Genomic DNA, 8923 nt, shown 5'->3' on the forward strand with positions numbered 1-8923 from the left:
CAGTAATCAATGCGACTGGTAATAAAAGCATGCATCAGCATCTCCGTGTTGGCCCAAGAGAGAATAGGGCGGACTCTGGCTATATTTTTTAGATGATAAAATCCAATTTTGGTCACATGTTTAACATGTGGGATAAAACCAAGCTCAGAGTCAAAAATAACACCCAGGTTTTTCACTTGTAGTGAAGGACATAGTGAAAATGCCTCTAATTTAGACAAGAGTTTCTCTCTCTGAGCCTCGGGACTGATGATTAAAACTTCAGTCTTGTCCTGGTTAAGCTGTAAAAAGTTTTCTGCCATCCAAGATTGTATATCTAAGATACAGTTAAAAAGGGCATCCATTGGTCTGGTGTCATCAGGAGACACGGAGATGTACAGCTGCGTGTCATCAGCGTAACTGTGGAAGTTCACTCCATGCCTCCTGATGACACTGCCGAGAGGGAGCATATACAAATTAAAAAGTACAGGGCCTAGAACCGACCCTTGAGGCACACCACATGTCATTTCATGGATCTTAGAGGAGCATGTGTCCATACTCACCATAAAAGTTCTGTCAGAGAGACAGGAAGTGAACCAGTTGTGTACAGCACCAGAGAGGCCCACCATGTGTTTCAGTCTGTTTAAAAGAATAGCGTGGTCTACTGTATCAAAGGCTGCGCTTAGATCCAGTAGCACCAGGACTGAGAGCTTTTGGGCGTCCCAGTTATATCTAAGATCAGTTAAAACCTTTAGGAGAGCCGTCTCTGTGCTGTGGTTCACCCTAAATCCAGACTGGAATATCTCCAGGATCTGTCTATCATTCAGAAAATCAGTAATCTGAGTAAAAACAAGTTTTTCTAAGACTTTACTTAAAAATGGTAAGTTGGATACAGGTCTGTAGTTATTAAAATCATTACAATCCAAATTGCTCTTCTTCAGAAGGGGCCTCACCACCGCCGTTTTAAAGGCAGCAGGGAAGACACCCAACTGAAGAGAGCAATTCATCATGTATAAAAGCTCAGCCTCAAAAAATCCATAAAGTGTTTTAAAGAGTGAAGAAGGGGTTGGATCTAAAAGACATGTGGTGGGTCTCACTGTGGAGAGAACTTTCTGAAGGTTCTCAGCATTAACCAGGACAAAGCTGTCCAGTGTCTCCTCAGGTACAATCGAGCCCTCAGATGTGTTTACAAACTTATCGCGATTAGATAAAATATCAGATCTGATGGCGCTGACGTTTCCCCTGAAGTGGTCTGCAAACTGCTCACAGAGTGAGTCTGTGGGCTTCTTTGGGAGCTGTTAAAATCAGGGTTAAATTAATGATCTATGGTGGAAAAGAGGACCTTGGGATTATTTTTGTTATTACTGATTATTTTTGGCGAAGTATGAATTTCTTGACTTCCTTAATGTATTATTGTACATTTTAAGTTGCTCGCAAAATATTTGATGGTTGACAGTATTTTTATTTTTCCTCCATCTCCTTTCTGCTGCCCTGCAATTTCTTTTGAGTTTTTTGACTTCTTCGTTTCTCCAGGGTGATGCATGCTTTACGTTAATCTTTTTGGTGGTGAGTGGAGCAACGGAGTCAAGGCTTTTCTTCAGTTTGCTGATAAAATGATTAAAAATCAAATCGCAGGGTGCAGGTAAAATCACAAGGGTGCATTCGTCATTAGCAGTTTTTGATTAGCATTCTTGAACATGACACAATCTGATCATATCCAGATCTTAAATTAAAAACCAATGATTGATGCAAAACTCATTTGTTGCTTTGGGTTTGCTATTTTCAGGTTATTTAATCTAAACTTTTAGTTATGTAATTTTTTCTTCAAGTAATCATTCAAGACAAAGAGAAGGTAATAAGGCAAAGACCTGTTATTGGCCACTAGTGAAGTGTGTGATTGTCATGCTGCCAAACAAACCTCTTCTCCGGCACGCCACACTTGTGGAGCTTCCTGGAAACTGTGACTGTAACAAAAGCAGAGATCAGATGTGGAAAGGGGTTGTTCAAATGTGACCGGTCCAAATTAGAGGAACAATTTGAAGGTAAATTATTATTACTAATCCTTGATAAACAAAGATCTTAATATTAATGTTTCTCTGAAACAGAAACTGAAACAGAAACTCTGTTGATATGATTTTGCTGTAGCAATTTTAAATTTTGTACCTCTCCATAACTGAGATGTAATATTTAATCACAGTTAACAAAGCAACAGAAGAAAACCTTTTCTGTCTTACTAAAAATGACATCACTGAGTTAATCCCTGAAGTTGGTCCAAAGGTAAGATTCAGACGCAGTCTTGGGCAGTTAAAGGTAAGTCTGTCACGGTTCTGGGTCTCTGTGACCCAGCATTTTAACTTCTTGTATTTTATATTGTGGTTCTGAGTCCTTGGTTTTGCTGTTTTGTGGGAAAACAGGAGGTGAATCACTCCTCCTGTTTTCCCACAGTGTTTACACTTCAGTCTGTTGTTGGTGACTTTTTTGTGGCAACTGTGACACTTAGTAGTAGAACTGACATACTACACTAACTATATACTCTTTTCTGAGGAGGCTGAGGAAATTTGATCAATTGATCGGTCAAGATCCTCAGCAGGTTCTACAGCTGCACTGTGGAGAGCACCCTGACCAGCTGCATCAATGCATGGTACGGCAGCACTATTGCTATGGACCGCAAACAGCTGCAGAGAGTGATAACAACTGCGGAGAAGATCATTTAAAGATGCAAAGAGACTAAAATGGTTAGGGTCAGGAGGTCAAAGGTCAGAGCTCCTGTGGGTCTGAGGGCGGCCTCACGTTGGAGAAGGATGAAGGAGTCTGACCTGAGCCAGTGTTTGACATGAACACATCAGCACTGCTGTCAGTGAGCCTAACGACAGCCGTTAGCATCATTTCAGTGTTTCAGTCATAAGAACACTTCCTGTCACTGTGGTGGTTACAGTGACATCATGCAGTTTGTGCTTTGACCTCCAGAGGGCGACAAATCAGCACAGACAGAGAGCTCCATTCAAACTTTGCTGCCATCAGTAATAATTCTTCAAATATAATCATCAGTGTTTGAGCAGTTATGATATCAGGGACAATCTAGACATGTGTGACAATACTGAACATATCACATGACACACCTTAGACATCATGTGATTCGCTTTTTAAGTTCTTATTTTCTGGCTATGTAATTACCAAACAAGTGCGCAGGTGAGATCATTTGGTTGTTCACTTGACTGGCTTGTTCTTATATCTTTATAGACATTGACAGACCACGTGACTTTCGCTCATTGCATGCCGTGAACTCGTGGCAAAACAATCCAAGTACCTGCATCAAATGCAAGCATTTGCAGCACCGCAAAACGTTCATTCTTCGGTTCCAATAAATTCTTGCTTTTTCTTTGCCCCCCAAAAAAGTTATGTACAAAACGAAGGAGAACAATGCCGGTCCGTACAAAGACAGACTTGATGAAAAGACAAAGAAAAGATACGAGGAAAAAATCAAAGGAGTGAAAGGGTCAGACCCTTACGAGCACACAGAGGGACAAAAGACATCAGCGTGCTGCCCAACTTCACCACGCTCATATTTATAATCATACGGTTCTTGGAGTGAGTGCATACACTCATGAAGTTTAGTAACTTCAGGTCACTGCAACAAGCCCAGGTACAGTTTACCGACGGATGGGTACAGGATCTTGAAATGCACCGTGTAGAAAGTAAAGACCATCGTACGTATCATAAGTTTACCAGTCTCACAAATTGTCTTCATAAATACACATTCGTTAACCGTTTATTAATAGGACCTTTGAGCTCAACGGTAATTAATTAGTAGTGGAAATAATCTCTGGTAGCATCACAGAAATGTAGCAGTGACAATAATACTGTATGCTGTAATCGTACTGGACAATTAGTGATACAAAAAACCTGTTTTATCCTGTGAATAAAAGTATGTTTTTGTCAATGTACCATAATAACAGAAGCGAAACGCAATATTGTGTCAGGACAATTCACTATTTATGCACAATAAACAAAGGAGCATAGCGCGACAATTTCTGTTCAGCGCCAGACTTGCTTGTAACCTATATCACCAATTATGTTAAGAAAAATGACGCATTAACTACAACAGCAGACTGACCTTTGTGTAAATGCTTGGAGCAGACTAACCTGTGAGCTGCAGTGTTCTGGGACGTTATATTTGATCTTTGAATGGCTGCAATCCAGTCGCCTCTTTGTTACTTCGGAAACATGGCTCGAACAATTTCTCTTCAACGACGTAATCCGATAACAACCGATCTCTTTACCCGTCGGCTTCCCGTGGCTGTCATGCGACCGGCTATTGCAGTTAATAATACAACAGCTTCTTGACATTTTTTGGGTTTCTTTTTATCGCTGCGTGACTGATTTCAATTAAAAGCCTGCGTGCGCTAGTACCTCTTGCCACGAGTTCCCAGAATTCTTTGCGGTTTTACCCCTGAGTGACGTCACATTTTCAATCTCTATATTCTAGCTAGCCCATGGTCAAGAAATGGCCCGCCTGCTATTGCTTGTAATCTCCTTCCATCACCAACAGGGGATCACAATCTCAAAAAATTCCACATATTGATGCAGTTGAGAGACGTGTAGTCTTTTCTAAGGTAATTACAAGGTAGGGCACACTAGCGCCACCAAGGGAGGAGGGTGGGCAGCTTCAAGTGTAAAGCAAGGGTTGTCAAAAAGTGGACTGAATGTCATGGACATTCCCCATCTTTCAGTACCCAGTGAGAAAATATTGTATAATCTCTTCTATAATGTGGTTGCACATCATTCTTGCATCTAATGCTTAGTTTTCTTATCTCAGCTGTAGTTCTGTTACAATTTGGAGAACCATCCATGGAACCAGGTGGGTCAGCAGCCACGTCCCCTTTATGTTGTTTGTCCAGAAAAATAAAAAATAAGTAAACAAAAATAAATAACCTTTTCTATGCACATTGTGTTTAATCTGTGTGATGATGCTGCGCTGAATTTTTAGACATTCCTGTGAACAACAGTATATAACCTTAACGTGAGGAAAATGAAGGGCTCGCTCAGAGTCAGCGATCTGAGAGCCAGACCAGCCAAAAGCACTCCTGCACCGTGAGTAGGTGGGTTAAACCATACTGACTTGTTTCAGGTGTCAACGTCTTGAATCTTTCTTTGGCACAATGAAGATGATTTGGTTCAAGTTTTACAGAGTTAATCTTGGGTTTCATTCTTTTGGGGTCTTTTTGGGTGTTTCTGGTCTCTTGTCAGTTAGGTTCCTCTGTGTCATCCCCGTGTCTCCTGTGAGAGTCTGTCGCGTCCTCTGTGTTTGTTTCAGGCTTTGCTTCTCCTTTCTCTGTCTTTGTCAAGGTCTCTCTGTCATGTCTGCTCGAATCAAGTCCACACATCTTAGTCATAGTTTCAGTGTTTGTACATCTGTTTTATTTTGACTGTCTCTTGAGTTCGGTGCGTTCAGTTTTGCTTCCCCCGTCTCGTTACGTCTAATTTGTTCCTGCCATGTTCCCATGTGTTTCCACTTCGCTCTTCACCCCACAGTGTCATCTTTGTCTTCCTCAGTCCTTGGTCAGAGCATGTATTTCCGTGCACCGAGTTTCTAGTGTCTTTCCAGTTTAGGTTTTTTTCATTGGTTCATTGGTTTGGTTTTCTTGTTTCGTCTATGTTTGGTAATCAGCCTTTGTTATCGTTACTCCCTGCCTCTGTTTGTCTGTATTTGGGTTCTCCCTCTTTCCGCAGTTGATTTCTCATATAAGAGTTGAACATGATCCAAGTTCACATTTTTTGGTTCTCAGCCGGGGCCTGCCTGTCTTTGTTTTGTTCTCAGAAACTTTACATTTAATTCAGTAATCTGATATCACGTTTTCATGTACAAGATGCAAACAAGTATGGTTTCAGTGTCATACTGGAACCACTGAAAGCCAAGAGGTAAATGGTCTGTATTTGTATAGCGCTTTACTAGTCCCTAAGGACCCCAAAGCACTTTACACATGCAGTCATCCACCCATTCACACACTGGTGATGGCAGCTACATTGTAGCCACAGCCACCCTGGGGCGCACTGACAGAGGCGAGGCTGCTGGACACTGGCGCCACCGGGCCCTCTGACCACCACCAGTAGGCAATGGATGAACTGTCTTGCCCAAGGACACAACGACCGAGACTGTCCAAGCCGGGGCTCGAACCGGCAACCTTCTGATTACAAGGCGAACTCCCAACTCTCAAAGTAGCTGAAGATAAAACAGAGAAAAACATGAAGGTGATTTTCCTGGATTACAAGGAGACCTCCCAACTCTTGAGCCATGATCGCCTCGTAGGTTTTTACTGTATGATGGGCAGGTGTGTGGTCCAGTGGCTCACTGGAGGTTATCTTGGAATGAACACAGTTCTTTGTGTTAATGAGTCATTCAGCAGCTGCCATGTCCGTCGCCTGTGCTTGATTGAGAAGAATGATTCTCAAATCGTACACAGTGATCCTAAGTGGATCCTTTGTGAAGAAGATGGGTTTAAATTACATTGCCAGTCTCTCCAGAAAACCCATACTTGTAGTCCACATGTGGTTAGAAAAAACAAAACAAAAACCCCACACCGCACTGCAACTGACTGAAATGAAAGGCTTGGGTGGAGCTCTGACTGAGCTGTCTGTGAGGTGGAGATGGGAAGGCGGTGGGTTGCACGAATGAGAGTCTAAGTGGGAGAATGAGGAGACTGATTGGCTCAAAGAAGGCAGGCAAGAAGAAGATTGGACTAGAGCAGAGGTGTCCAACTCCAGGCCTCGAGGGCTGGTGTCCTGCAGGTTTTAGATCTCACCCTGGGTCAGCACACCTGAATCACATGACTAGTTCATTACCAGCCTCTGGAGAACTTCAGGACATGTTGAGGAGGTCATTTAGCCATTTAAATCGGCTCGATCCTGCAGGACAACGGCCCTTGAGGCCTGGAGTAATGGTTGAGAGTGAAAACGTGGGAAAGTGGTAGTGATGTGAAGAACAGATAAGCAGGCATATGAGTCATTACAGACCTTCCTTATTGAACTTACACATAAACTTCATTAGATTTTTTGTGTCTGCTAAACATTTAAGAACTTGTATAGAAATTTGACACCTAATCATTGCAGGGAACGTTGACCTCTTTCAGGTTAAACAAATATCCTGCTACAAAGCATCAAACTGATATTTAAACTGTCACTACGAAACCTTTACCTCAAACAAAATGAGTGTAGGCTGATTACAACGCTTTCTTTTGTGGATGGGAATGAGGGCAACCATGAAATGCTGGAAATGATCTTGTCAGAACAGGTTTTCAGAAGTAGTTAAAGTTGATTGGCGATTTTCACGACAGGTGAGGGTTATGCATGATTATTTATCTGTTGTTTGTTTTCTTCCCATATGCACCCCTCCCACAAATGCACACAAAAGTACCCACATTCAGTTGTATACACACTTACATGCAGTGTGTACGTTTCTGTGTATACATGTACATGTCACGTAGGACTTCCAGTGTGCCTTGTCTTGCTCTGTCTTGTCTCTGATTTAATCTTGTTGTGTATCTGTCTCTGTTGTCTCGGGACTAGTAAACAAAAGTATAGCACAGAATACACTCACAGGCCACTTTATTAGGTACACCTGTTCAACTGCTCACTCATGTGTATGTGTCAATCACATGGTAGCAACTCGGTATGCTTAGGCATGCAGACATGATCAGTCTGCTAAATTTGAGAGGAATACAGCCAGACTCCTTTGAGCTGATAGGAAGGCAACAGTAATTCAAGTAAAAACTACAGTTACAACCAAAGTAGTGTCTCTGAACACACAATACATGGACCCTTGAAGCAGATGGGCTGCAGCAGCAGAAGACTGCACCTGGTGGCAACAAGCTGAGACTACAGTTTATATGGGCTCAGCAAAATAGCAAAAAATTAGAAAAATGTTGCAAAGTCTGGTGAGTGTCAACTTGTGCTGCAACATTCACAGTAGAGTTATAATTATGCACAAATGACATGAAAATATGATCAGGGTGCTGCTGCTGTGGTATCAGGGATATTTGCTTGTTGCACTTCAGGTCTCTGAGCTTCTATACATATATATGCAACAATATTAATATGCATTACTTTTATTGTTCATAATTATACATTTAAATATAAAAATACACTTTTAAACATGAGTTAGTTCCATAATCCATGAGGGGAAAGTGGAAGCCAAACCAGCCACTCTAGCCATTTCACGTTGACCAATACCTGTTAAACCTGAGCAAGCACACCCCTGTGCAGAGGTTGTGCAGCAGAGGACAAACAAACTTTGCTTAACCTACTTTTTTTGCATGACTGTTGGAGCTGGGATATTTGGTTATACTCAGACTGCTGTGTGACTTTCTGCTGTTGTTCATGAGATGTTTACCACCCAGAGTTCTTTCTCTCTGACTGCAGTCTTGTGATTTCACACAGACCATAAATAAACTTCAACTAAAGTCATTTTCCTCATTTACACGAGTGCTCACTCCAAAGCCGAATCCTGGCTTGCAGCACGTGTTGGTGACCAACACGGCACCGGGAGGAGGGGGCCAGGCCTGCCACACGTCAAACACTTTCTGCTTCATCATCCACCCCCTGTCCCCAAACACGAGAGCTCCCACTCTGACTCCAGTAGATGAGTGTCTACAGCGGTGTTGTGTGTCTGTAATAAATGTGCCTGCCATATTTGGTATTTGTCTTGAGAGAGAACAGGAAATGCCAGATTTGGAAAACCTTTTAGACAAAAACTGCTAAAATGTAAAGGTCTCCTTTCCTTTCTGTCTTCTAGCACTGATATTAAAGCATAGCAAGAACATAAAGTAGGCCTGCCCTTTGTTTTAGGACTACAAAGTGGGATGATAAAGACAACAACGCATGCGTGCAGAGCTACTCCCGTTCATGCGGACCGGAAGTTGCAAGAAAGTTTTACGCAGAGGGACTCATCCTG

Source organism: Aulonocara sp. 'chitande type north' Nkhata Bay, linkage group LG17 (assembly GCF_057382095.1).
Source record: "Aulonocara sp. 'chitande type north' Nkhata Bay isolate Kocher_YH1m ecotype deep benthic linkage group LG17, A_spYH_male_GT1.1, whole genome shotgun sequence".
Classification (NCBI taxonomy): domain Eukaryota; kingdom Metazoa; phylum Chordata; class Actinopteri; order Cichliformes; family Cichlidae; genus Aulonocara; species Aulonocara sp. 'chitande type north' Nkhata Bay.